Genomic DNA, 14,682 nt, shown 5'->3' on the forward strand with positions numbered 1-14,682 from the left:
CACAACTGTATCACAAGGGATGTTTCTTAAATGATAGTTTACTATTTCATAACTTATAGCTATATGTTGAAGAACCAACAAACCGCAAACGCTCCACAGCGACAAATATACCCACTAGAACCACAAAAAGGCCGCGAATTCGATAATTATGACGTTTTGTTACTCCTTACGCCGTTATGGTGTATTGTCATGTCGGCTCCCTTCATACCCGCCAGTGCGCCAGAAATATATTACAAGTGCACAAATCAGCCACAATATTTTGGTGTACATATACATGTGTTGAGCATGCGCTTGCAGAACAATTGACTGACTGGGAAATATACAGTTGCAAGAGCGAAAAAAGTCTCGTTGCATACGCACCCCTACCAAGTTACTCCCAGGACGGCTAGATTTAAGCCATCAGCTTATCAGCAGAACTAATTAGTGTTAACTGTTCTGTGGTCATAAAGCACACTCCCCTGTCAGGATGACAACAACCTGCTTGGCGATAATAAATGAACCCAGGTGTTATATTAGGAAAATTCATGTTTACGACATTTTGGTATTTTAAGACCAGTTCAACACTCCACTAGCAAATATCATGCTGGATACTCATGTTGATAATTCTTGTAAAGTTGATTGTTAAAAAATTTGTTTTTTAATTTACTGATTAGTAACATAGTTACCCGGTATGTATATTATGTGAACATTTGTTATGTGAATTACAAAGGTGAAGTATTTGGAGTAAAAATTTATGTTTTTTCCATGAATTTCCTTGCTAGAAAAGTTTGGGTTACAATCATGACAGTACTAAATACATGTATACATGTATATAGCAGCTTATCATTCTATAAAAATTATAAATTTCTATTATAAATTGACAAGAATTCTATAAAATTTATGTGCCATACTATTTATGCTATTTCAACTTGTTTATATGAACATTTATAGCTGTACATTGAAAAAATAAGGAATATTCAATTGTTTACTTCTGAATAATTTGATAATATATATCATAATTATAATTATGCTCTGAGATCATTATATACTGCTCGCATACACTTGGAGACTTTTCTAACGCATCACCTAATCAGATCAATATATATCTCCCTTAAATTTGAACGGCTTGTGTTTGGACCAAGAATAATTCAACACATATCTGATTATTTAAAATTTAATTGAAATTGAAAAACAACAAAATCTAAAACTTAACAAATTAAATACGTCACTTCAAAAGTCAATTTCGCAAACTCGTACAACTTTAATAATAACAATGTGAAAAGTAAAACGCAAAAACTTACACGTATTAATAACTGACCGGCTTGCAACATGCAGATTGAGCCGTTTCACTCCTGAATATTCATACGAGCCATATTGTTTTCTTTAATTGATGTTATGTTTTTCATGTGTAAAAACTTACCTAGAATTATGACATTGAAATTAAATTGGAATAACATGTATATCGCCTTTTACTACACATGGTGATTTTTCTAACGCAACACTTTTAAATCTTACATATCTCAGTAATGAGTAAATATTTTTATTTAAAATTGCATATGTGGTCATTTGACTACAATATGTGCAAGCTAACTATAAAATCATTCATCCGTGACGATCGGACGCTTTAGCAAGTGGTAAAGGTAGCCTGTAAAATGCAAAGTGGGCGATTGCGCTCCTGAATATTCATACAAGCTATATTGTTTTGTAAATTAATTTTATGTTTTCCTTGTGTAAGAATCCACTTAAATTAATTCAATTGAAATAAAACTAGAATTAAATCTCGTTTCAACATTTCCACGTGCAAAAATATGGAACCACACCTACCCCACGTGCTAAAGCGTCCATTCGTCACGGATGAATGATTTTATCGTGAGCTTGCGTAGACTATTTAGTCAAATGATTGTACAAATTTGAATCAATATCTTTACTCATAACTTAGATATTCAAGTTTGAAAAGTGATGCGTTAAAAAAGTCCCCAAGTGTGTATATATATATACTTTCCATAACATAGTTTAATTAATATTAATAAATATGTTGTTCAATTCAATAATAAACTATGTACGCACGATGCTCTTTATTAAAAATGTGCTTTAGTTAATTAATATTAACTTTTTGATACTTATTAAATTGCATACCCCTGTATTTTTCTACAATCAAATTATTCATTTAGTGTGTGAGCAATGTTTAACCCTCTGAATTCTCAGCATTCTACAACCAGTATCTTGTAATTAGATATGGCCACCATCATGTTATCACGCCTAACAGTGATCAGCGTTTCACACCACTTTGATAATAACCCCTGAACAGTTAAATAGATTAGCCCTATTCTTGTTGAATCTGTGGAGAAAGGAGTAACCGAGTAGGACTGTACGACCGCAGACTGGTTTAATTATCAGAGATTGCTAGCGGTTCTATGTGTCAAACACACATGGTACATACAAGTTGCAGTTACCATCGCAATCGGTCTCATATAACGACATAAATTGATATTGCGTCAAGTGCCATGGGGCAACATGCGGTTTTGCTACGTGCAATCATACGTTGGCGCACTTTGCTGATATAAATAATAAGCAGGATCATCAGAACTTGTTACAATATAGGCTATTCGTCGGATTGAAAACGTTTAAATTAGGTCTCTAGGTCGACATACTAACCTGCTTTTTTAAGTGCAAGAACATGTCACCAAACACTGGAGAAAAAGACTCAAAAAATGACTACTTAACGATGTTCATCTGCTTTAAAATGCGCATTGAACAAGGGAGTAAAAAATACATCTCACACTTGGTACTTTAGACTTAGAGTATAAGATATTAATCTGCATGATGTATCAAATTTTGCATTATCTAAACACAATCATCAAATTTTGCATTATCTAAACACAATCATAGTTATAATGTAGTTGCGTTTGCTTTCGGGCTTATGGCGGGAAGTATTTTATTTTCTCACTTCACGGCATTACCCTGCAACCACTTAATGTTTGAAACTCATAAAATGCTAGCCGTATCGTTTGTCATTAACATTTAATTCAATATTAAAATGACATTTGAATAAAAACGCATAAGTCATCCTTTGCATCAGCCGGCACTGATGTTAAGAAGTTTGTTGAATAAACATGGATGCCTTTTTAAACTGCTTGCAGGACAGTATTGAATGCTACATGACACCGCTTGTGATGGCTTAAAAGGCCGCGTTGTCCAAGAAACTACAATGGCATGTTCTGGTCCACTTTTTGAATTGGAAGAGATTACTTGTCGATCACATACAACTTACGACTGTCTCCAAAGCAAGTGATGTGGTATTTCTGAAGAAAGTGCACACAGGACAAATCAATGTTGTTTTCTTTGTTTAACCCTTTCCCACTCAGAAGAAAAGTGAAAATGATTATGTGCAACCAGCATAAACCAGAACAGTCTGCGAATTACTCGCAGTCTGTTCAGGTTTTATGCTGTTTGCTGCTTAACTGTTTCTGAGGGTTGGAAATGAAGCCTTTAAAACTTGAATCTAGTAAGAAATGTATTTAATAAAATGTACCCTTTCTAAGGGACTGCTAATGCGTCAAAATATGTATCTAAGTGGTCAAGGGTTAAGGCCTGGTGAGGAGTTGGCCATAACTTTGAGAAATTAGGCCCCGTGGTTTAGCTCAATGACGGACAGACTTGTCTAACAAATAAGCAGCTGACAGTTTTTTTGTCACAAAATTAATTTCAAAAGCGTTGACAATTAACAACCTATATCACAAACCAGAGTGCATGTATACGATATACGAAAACAGGTTTCAAACTGAACAAACCACACCATTCATAGTTAGTGGAAATGCATCTGCCCTGCAAAAACATCATCTTGGTCAGCACCAACCACAGTTATTGGTGACAGAGATGCTTTTGGAACATAGATCCTCACTATTTCAAGGACGCCAGCGTGAATGAAGTATTTCAGCAAGGAGCTGCCAGCCAAAAATCGTACATAAATGTGCCTGTATTGAATAAGGTAAATAGAACATTATTAAATCGTTGGTCCACCCAGCACATACATCACACGTGCTTAAGCACTATATGCAATCTGCATCGGATCTCTGATAAAATATGCATCAATTCATGTCAATTCATGTAAACCATTTATGTCATCCCTCTTTAAAAATCACTCACAAGATACAATGTTGCAATATTGACATCTAATTCTATGTGACTGTGTTATCAGTAGAAAATGGAAGAGTGAAACGACTGGCATACCGGTAATTCCGTTTGATCGAGCTGTGATGAATACTGTCATTTACGAGCCATTCATGCCGTACGCTGTCCCTGCGGAAAAAAACACACAATAGTTATTGACATTGATTCAGCCATGCATTGACAATTATTTTACAACTGAACATGTAATCGGAATGAGAGAATATTACCGCCAAAATACACTCAACAAGATCTTTAATCACAACTGCTTCAGAGCAGAAATAAAAAGAAGTGTTTGTATATATCAATAAATTGTATCACAGTCCTTACCACATTTTGAAGATACTCAAGTCTCTACGATCAAAAATAAAACAAACACAGAAAATACAACGGCTATCAAAACAGCAGTACTCACATAACCTCTTCTTGGACCTGCGTACATTGGTTGTGTACTTAAAAAAATACATGGTATTGTCAGTTTTCTTTAGAAATGTTAATGAAGAAGATAGATGTCGTGTTTGTAAACTGTTTCAAACCCAAGGAGCTAAAGAGCTGTGTTACAACTGTGCTGACATAATGGGCACAATGGGATCTGTATGGCCAAAGTGTCCATATTATAAAAGTGAAGTCTTACATGATAATTGCATATACCTGTACGTTTCATAAAAATAGTTTTATTACAAGTTTAAAGTTATTCTCGATTGTAATAATGAAGTGAAAAATATTGGATTAAGTATTTAGAACCAAACAATTACACATCTAAAGGGTTCGAAAGCAGGTACTCATTGTTTGGCTTCCACGACAGTTTTACATAATATGGTTATGCTTGAATCTTGGGAAAATTTGTCATGGAAAGTGGAGTTACAAATAATGTTGCTAGGCATGTACAAACAATGTATTTATGAAATAAAATATGTATTTACGTGTCTAACTATTTCCAATAGTATATGTGACACATAAGAAATAAAGAGGTTTGCACAATGGTTCAACCGCAGGGCCGTCGTGGGCCGTCGACCAAAATAAGAGAAAAGACGACTGAGCTAGGAGATGAATTGCTCAATCTCTTCTGGATCAGACATATTTTATCATGCTTCCTTATTAAAAAAAAAACGCCGATTTTCAATACAAAAACTGATGCTGTAGCAAAAAATGATAAAATCCCGGTAGTTCTATCCGTTTTCTAACTTCGTTGTTTTCCGATGGTACAAACGAGCCAACGTACACTCCATTTTCCCGGATGTTAATACCGGAAGATGCAGACGATTTGTTGTCCAAGAAACGAGGAAAGACATCAACGTGAGTAAAATGATAACCATCGCTATGTTGCAATAATAAAAATACACGAAAATGCTATATGCCCTTCGTTCACATATTGAGAAAACGAATAGTCCAAGAAACCCCTACTTATAGCTGAACATAAGAATATGCAATAATGTACCGTAACTAGGGCGGCAATGCTTGTGCAGATGGTGATTTCTGCCTGAAGTTCAATTGGAGGTATGAGACAGATCATCTTTTATCAAAATCCTTTGATCCTGTCTCTTTAAATTAAAAAAAAACAACAACAACGAAACACAGAGCTATAAAATGGTGTCCCTTTGTACAAAATATTAATATACGGAAGCCCATTCATACCTATCTTTTTATAAATCCAATCTGCTCATCATTTCTACTAAGCATTCATCTTATATTATACTGCAAATAATGAATCCCAACATTGGCAGTTATTACCACAGAAGTTGCCAACCTAAGTTGGCCAACCGATATTTCGCCAACGTTGGCCCCACGTTAGCATGACATTGCCAACATCATGCGAACGTGATGCCGACGTTGGGCCAACGTCGGTCTTCTATCTGGGGTATTCATTATTTGCTTTTGCAAATCCAAAAATAAACATACACGAAAATACTTAAAGAAAGCCGAAGGATTTATTTGAGCCAATAAATTTTCATGGGATCTAAAAAAAATTAAAAGGCTAAATGAGTTAAGATCTATTTGGCCTCAAAACATCCCAGATGTCACATTTAGCCTTTATATTTCTTTTTTTCGGGGGAGCTTGCAGCCAGACCCCCCTAGTAGCCCGGGAGCGTGCAGCCAGACCCCCCTAGTAGCCAACGTCGGTCGTCTATCTGAGGTAATAATTATTTTCTTTTGCAAATCCAAGAACAAACATACACGAAATTACTTAAAGAAAGCCGAAGGATTTATTTGAGCCAATGCATTTTCATGGGATATCAAAACAACTTGACCTAGATATTGTCCAGACAAAACATCCTGGTCAAGTTTCATCATTATTTAATCTGCGAGTCATGATCAATGGTAACCTATAAAGTTTCATGATCCTAGGCGTAAGCATTCTTGAGTTATCATCCGGAAACCATTTTTCTAAGTTAAGTCACCGTGACCTTGACCTTTGACCTAGTGAACCTGAAAATCAATAGGGGTCATCTGCGATTCATTATAATTGTGCCTATGAAGTTTCATGATCCTAGGCATAAGCGTTCTTGTGTTATCATCCAAAAAACATTTACTATTTAAGTCACCGTGACCTTGACCTTTGATCTAGTGACCTGAAAATCAATAGGGGTCATCTTCGGGTCAGGATCAATGTACGTATGAAAGTTTCATGATCCTAGGCATAAAGCGTTCTTGAGTTAATCATCTGGAAAACCATTTTACTATTTCGGGTCACCGTGACTTTGACCTTTGACCTAGTGACCTGAAAATCAATAGGGGTCATCTGCGAAGTCATGATCAATGTACCTATGAAGTTTCATGATCCTAGGCCTTAGCGTTTTTGAGTTATCACCCGGAAACCATTTTACTATTTCGGGTCATCGTGACCTTGACCTTTGACCTAGTGACCTGAAAATCAATATGGGGTTAACTGCGAGTCATGATCAATGTATCTTTGAAGTTTCATGATCCTAGGCATGAACGTTCTTGAGTTATCATCCGGACACCATTTTACTGCTTTGGGTCACCGGTGACCTTGACCTTTGACCTGAAAATCAATAGGGGTCATCTTCGAGTCATGATCATGTATCTATGAAGTTTCATGATCCTAGGAATAAGCGTTCTTGAGTTATCATCCGGAAAACCATTTTACTATTTCGGGTCATCGTGACCTTGACCTTTGATCTAGTGACCTGACAATCAATAGGGGTCATCTGCGAGTCATGATCATTGTACCTATGAAGTTTCATGATCCTAGGTAAAGCGTTCTTGAGTTATCATCAAAAAACCATTTTACTATTTCAGGTCACCGTGACCTTGACCTTTGACCTAGTGACCTGAAAATCAATAGGGGTCATCTTCGAGTCAGGATCAATGTACCTATGAAGTTTCATGATCCTAGGCATAAGCGTTCCTGAGTTATCATCTGAAACCATTACTATTTCGGGTCACCGTGACATTGACCTTTGACCTAGTGACCTGAAAATCAATAGGGGTCATCTTGCGAGTCATGATCAATGTACCTATAAAGTTTCATGATCCTAGGCCTATGCGTTCTTGCGTTTTTCCCGGAAACCATTTTAATATTTCGGGTCATCGTGATCTTGACCTTTGACCTGGTGACCTGTAAATCAATAGGGGTTATCTGCGAGTCATGATCAATGTATCGATGAAGTTTCGTGTTCCTAGGCATAAGCGTTCTTGAGTTATCATCCGGAAACCATTTTACTATTTCGGGTCATCGTGGACATTGACCTTTGACCTAGTGACCTGACAATCAATAGGGGTCATCTGTGAGTCAATGATCAATGTACATATGAAGTTTCATGATCCTTGCATAAACGTTCTTGAGTTATCATCCGGAAACTATTTACTGCTTTGGGTCACCGTGACCTTGACCTTTGACCTAGTGGACCTGAAAATCAATAGGGGTCAATCTGGCGAGTCATGATCAATGTACAATATGAAGTTCATGCATCCTTGGCATAAACGTTCTTGAGTTATCATCCGAAACTATTTTACTGCTTGTGGGTCACCGTGACCTTGACCTTTGACCTAGTGACCTGAAAATCAATAGGGGTCATCTTCGAGTAGGATCAATGTACCTATGAAAGTTTCGTGATCCTAGGCATAAAGCGTTCCTTGAGTTATCATCCGGAAAAACCATTTTACTATTTCGGGTCATCGTTACATTGACCTTTGACCTAGTGACCTGACAATCATTAGGGCCATCTGCGAGTCATGATTAATGTACCTATGAAGTTTCATGATCCTTGGCATAAGGGGCTCTTGAGTTATCATCCGGAAACCATCTGGTGGGACGGACGGAACCGACATGAGCAAAACAATATATCCCTCTTCTTCGAAAGAGGGGGGGGGGGGGCATAATGAGAAATCTGCCCCCCGCCAGCAGCCATGTTATTCAACTAACCGGAACCATTTTTGAACTCAACTCTCGTATCAAGAAAACAAATGTTCTGAGCAAATTTCATGAAAATTGGGCCAAAAATGTGACTTCTACTGTTCCCATGTTTTCACTATATACATATAGAGAAAAATGCCCCGCCCACTGGCGGCCCTTGTTTTTTCAACCGATCCCGGACCATTTTCAAACTCTTCCGAGATATCAATAAACCAATGTTCTGACCAAATTTCATGATGATTGGGCAAAAATTGTGACTTCTAGAGTGTTTACAAGGTTTCTCTATAGCCAAATAGGGAAAACTGCCACTGTATACATAAAGAGAAAAATGCCCCGCCCACTGGCGGCCTTGTTTTTCACAGATCTCGACCATTTTCGAACTCCTTCGAGACATCAATTAAACCAATGTTTTGACCAACTTTCATGATGATTGGGCAAAAAATTGTGACTTCTAGAGTGTTGACAAGGTTTCTCTATAGTCAAATAAGGAAAACTGCCCCGCCCACTGGCGGCAAATGTTTTTCAACGGATCGGAACCACTTTTGAACTCAACCAAGATAGCATTATGACAAACATTTTGACAAAGATACATGAAGATTGGGCATGAAATGTGACTTCTACAGTGTTTACAAGGTTTTTCTTCTTTTTTTTGACCTAGTGACCTAGTTTTTGACCCGGCACAACCCAGTTTCGAACTCGGCCGATATTTCATTGGGAAAAAGCTTCTGACCAAGTTTCATGAAGATGGGACAAGAAAATGTGGCCTATAGAGGTGTTTACGGGCAAATGTTAACGCAACGGACGGACGGACGGACATACGACGGACATATAACCGGTCACAAAAGCTCACCTGAGCAATCAGGTAAGCTAAAAAATAATTAAAGAGGCTAAATGAGTTAAGATCTATTTGGCCTTAAAACCTCCCAATAGTCACGATTTAGCCTTTTGTTTCAAAAAAATTTACTGGGAGGCATGCCCCCGGCCCCCTAGAAGCTTCGCGCCTTCTGCGCTCGCAGGCCTCCGGCACATAGAGCCTGACCACTTGAAAAGTCCGACGACGGCCCTGCAACCAGGATGATTGATTTGGAAAGGTGGTCTTAAAAAGACAATGGCGGAACAATGGCAATGGTCAATCATAAAAAAACGTTCGTATGAAAAAAACTAATCAACATAGAAGTAATTAATATCAGTTTGTTACTAAATTATTTGTATTCTACGAATTTGAAAGGGTGTGTTGAATGTGGAACCCAGGCTTACATATAACCTTTACTGCCAAAACATTATTTTAAGCACGTATATGCATTCTGACGAGAAGCTATATACATTTTCTGTTTACTCCATGTTACGGAAGAGAAAATATTTATTTCAAACTGATAACAGGCTTTCACAATGTTCCATCAATGAAATGCAAGACTAATTCATCGGACCTGCCATTTTATATAGGACCATATTGAAATAAGATTAAGTATGATATACCTTACTGATACTTTCAAAGGGTGAGCGAAAAATAGTACCATGTTTACACAATCACATAAATAAGCTGTTAATTCAGTACATATGCGATTTTAAAACGTGCTTATTATCACTATATCATGTTGTATCCATAATTAGTACTCTATTTGCGATGTTCAGATACCCCGTAAATTGAGTGATAACAACTTCATCGTGTGGTGACGACTGGAAAATCGTGCCGTTGTGACTATTGCCGTTGTCATATGTGCATGTTTGCATGGCGTTTTTGCGAGCTTAGGACACATTTTGAGTGTATTATTACAATTTTAAACATTCTATTATTTCTTGCCAGTCCTTTGTAGTTTTTTTATATATCATAATACTCTTTAACGCAAGAATATATCGATCTCATACTTGTCCTCAACAGATGCAAGACGCTGTATGAGTACAAATTTGAATAAAAGTTCAGATGAAGGTTTACAAGAAAAATAAACGAAGATACAGCTTCATTCAACTGCAAACAATTTTCTGCTGTAACACATAAAACTTTTTCGCGTTCACCACGACATGAACAACGGTTAGGAAAAGGTCATTAATATACATGTATGCAGTTTTGTTGACACATGCCACATTTTTGGTTCTTCATTAAATACGACTTTACATGTCGGTATTGGCATAAACGTGCTCTGCATATATTTCATTCAAGTAATACTTATTAATTGATGATGCATGTACAGAATGATATGTACATTAAGGTCCTCGTTCATTTTCATATTGTTTTAAAGATTGATAGAGTAAAATGTTGGCAATGTTAGCGTGAAAAAAAAGTAATACTAAATTCGCGCCAAACGTGTGTGTTCTCGTGTATTACGCGATGGTAACGTGTGATGTACGTTTACAGTGATCGAATAACGTTGATTGCACGCCTGTCACAAGCTAGCGATGTAACGTGTGATGTACGTTTACAAGTGATCGAATTACGTTGATTGCACGCCTGTCACAAGCTAGCGATGGTAACGTGTGATGTATACGTTTACAGTGATCGAATTACGTTGATTGCACGCCTGTCACAAGCTGGCATAATAGCGTATTGAGCAGCTACCGAATTGTAAGCGCATGTGTTACATTCAGGTTGTGTATGGCTTACGTATTAACCCTCTGTATGCTGGGAAATTTGTCGTCTGCTAAAATGTCGTCTGCTGAATTTGTAAAATTAGCATTTTCTTTGATTTTTTTCAAAGAATACTATCAGAATAGCAAACAGTTTGGATCCTGATGAGACGCCACGTTCTGTGGCGTCTCATCTGGATCCAAACTGTTTGCAAAGGCCTTCAAAATTCGGTTCCCGCACTGAAAGGGTTAAAAACATTCGATGACTACATACTACTCATTCGATAGGCATACTTACACTACGCTTGCGATATATTGGTAATTAGCTGGACATACACTAATAAAACACTGACATTTGCTGGTTTACGGATGACATACCTTAAAATTGACTGGCATACGCATGTTTAACGCTAGTAACACGCTGATATTGGCTCGCATACCAATGCGATGCTTGCATACGCTACCCCCCCTGTCTCTCTCACGGGTTCCGTAAGCCTAATATATAAACTAGCATTGCTTAACGATTTGCCTATAAGTGCATGGGCTATTGAACATGTCAATGGCTAGAGTAATTAATTGTTCGTGTGATGTCCTTGTGGTTTCAATATTCCTGAATTTCTCGGCACAACTTATACTTTCATCACCTACGCAATAATATCACATGGTCATATAATATTTTATCAAACCATTGTGAATGGTTCGGTGCGAAAGTACTTGTGAAATGCGCAAGAACGTTATGCCCATTAACCAATGACGGTAATGTTGCATTTTAAAATGTCTTTTAATCAGTACATTAATTTCGTTTTAAACCTTTTAATGAAAATTAAAAAAATATTTACTGATAGTGTGTTTTTTCCAATTATCTATTTGTATCTAATTATTGTAACTGAAGCAGTTTAATTATAACAAATAAACTAATAAATTCGTGCAAACAATGTTATTATATTATTTCAACTTCTGATTATACTATTAAACGGAAATAAATGCCATTATGTATTCATTAAAATAAAACAAGGACATTTCAAACATTATCTGACTCCTCTGTAAGGCCTCTAGTAAACTGTGTACAATTGTTTCAAACTTGTCAGTCATTCCTGGAAAAGGCATATTATGAAATCCATTGGGGAAATAGTCATTTAAAATCCTAAATCGTTTAGGAATTTTCTAGTTTCATTCTAGTTTCACATATACATGATCATTTATTGGGCATGTACATGTGCAAGTATTGTTAATATACCTGGTGTAATTATTCTGCACAAGTACGTATAGGAATTGTTCATATACCACTTAAGGTCTAACAAATGCTGCTCTAAAGCGATGTAGGTTTGCTATTGTACAAACGTATAAAATGTCAAGTAACCTGAATATTTTGTTACAAAAAGTTACGTTTTAGTTGGAAACTAACTCTTCACAAGTGGTAGCAAGTTGATAAAAATATTTTTCACAACACGCAGAAATATGTTATTACAATCTCAACAGACGAACAACTTTAATCACAATATATTTATTGGACAACGTAACCTAATGATCTACTTCATGTGTTTAATTGCGCAACTTTATATGCTTATGTCTTGTTTTCAATGTTAATATTAATCTGATCTTCATAACTTAGGCAATCATCGGAACCAACGCTAAATGCTACGTTTCGATTGCTTGATATACCGTGGGGGAACTTCTTGGTAAAATTTCGTTTAATAAATATGGATGAACCAACAGCTAGCCAATAAAACTTTACGTTTCGATACTTTAAATTCAAAGATATTACACGTTCAGATACTCTTTGAAGGAGTCTTGGAAACAACGACCATTTGAGCGTATAACTGTGTATGTTATATCCTATATGAGCGGTAGATATGTCAAAAGCGAACGGACACCGTTGTCCGCTCGCTTTTGAAAACGTGGCTTTTTTGGTCAAATTACCCTGCACCACAGTCAATAAAACCTCATTTTGGAATCTTGTTAGTAAAAAACAAAACACTACTATTTGGGAACACTCGTAAAATCATGTTGAATATATAAAAAAAGCTATGTATGTGAAAAAGTAAGAACAAAAATGTCGTTAAAGGACAATTCACGTTGAAATTATGCGTATACCATATCTGTCCTAAAATTAGGGATGGCATCGAATACCAATATCGGTATTCGAATGTTCGCAAATTCATTCAATCGAATATTCGAATATTCGCATAAAACGGCCGCATTGATTTTACCTTGTTATGTGTTAATTTCCATTGTTTTTTAAGTTATATCTGTTTGCTAAATATGAGGCTGTTTATTAACGTTGCTATCGAATCATTGTATCGCTGTCGGCTAATACTATGACCGATACTGTAATCGGGAACAAATAGAAGGAAAAACATCGTATCATAGAATTTTATTTTTATTTGAATATTTTTAAAGTCAAGATAGCATGAACGTTTATATAAAGACATATCAATAAAGCATGCCAGTACAACATAATTCAAGAAACAAATCAAAGGAAAACATCACGGCATAAAATTTAAGTTTTGTTTGAATTTTTTAAATAACGATATCAAAGTAATTTCGGTGGTGTCAGCGCCTTTTAAACGCGATTTATGCTTCATTGTCGTCGTGGTTCAAGGTCACATAGTTCTTGTTGAGGAAATAATCTTGTCCACAAGATCACAGGTAAGTCTGTTCCTCAACTTGTTCACTATCAGTCCGGCACAAGAAAATATCCTTTCTGATGGAACTGATGTAGCTGGAATTCCGAGAAGACGTCGGGCTACTATGGCGATGCGAGGAAAGCGGCATTGATTCTGTTGCCACCAGTCAAGAGGTGATGCACACTCATCAGCTGGTTCCCTGAAGGTATCGGCGTAGTTCGTCAGTCTGTGGTTTTGACGATTTTGACATCATGAAACTCAAACGGGGACGCTTGGACGGTGTTGGTTCACTTTCAGGGAGACGTAGAGGTATGTCATCCAGCCGGCCTTCTAAAGCCTCTTCTGCCTTGTGACGCTGCGCAGACGACAGGAAATCCAGATCCTTATAGCGGGGGTCTAGCAGTGCAGCAAGCACAGGCACAGAACTGCCTGTTTCAGTTTCGGTGGGACGGAACCGCCGATGTAACTCTCCTGCTATGAGGTCTTTCACTTTCCTAACCACATCTGAGTCGAAGTCACCAATACGGAGAGAATTAGCAAGCAGGCCACGTACAATCGGGTATATCTCACTACATGAGACATTCTTCTCTGTTGACATGTACGACGTTGTCTCTGTTAGGTCACTCAGAACAACACACAGCTCTGAAACAGCAATCCACTCATCGTCTCTAAGAGCCAGGTGCTGGTCTGCTTTCTTGGTAACCGCACTGTCCAGCATTATGTCTGACAAAACTCGGCGTTGTTCGTTCAGTCGAGACAGCATAGCGTGGGTGGGTCCAAGCGAGTAACTACGTCCTGAACTAGCTCGTTGCTAGGCAAGTTTCAGTGGATGTCTGGCGGTCTCCTCATTTCAGCGGTGAGCGTTGTGAGTGTTTGAAGTGCGCCAACCAATTTACGGGCACCTGCTTAGTCACTTTCGTTGACCGCCGGGTATCTTTCCAAGGCTGGTTTGATAGTCAGCTGCAGTGT

Source organism: Dreissena polymorpha, chromosome 3 (assembly GCF_020536995.1).
Source record: "Dreissena polymorpha isolate Duluth1 chromosome 3, UMN_Dpol_1.0, whole genome shotgun sequence".
NCBI lineage: Eukaryota > Metazoa > Mollusca > Bivalvia > Myida > Dreissenidae > Dreissena > Dreissena polymorpha.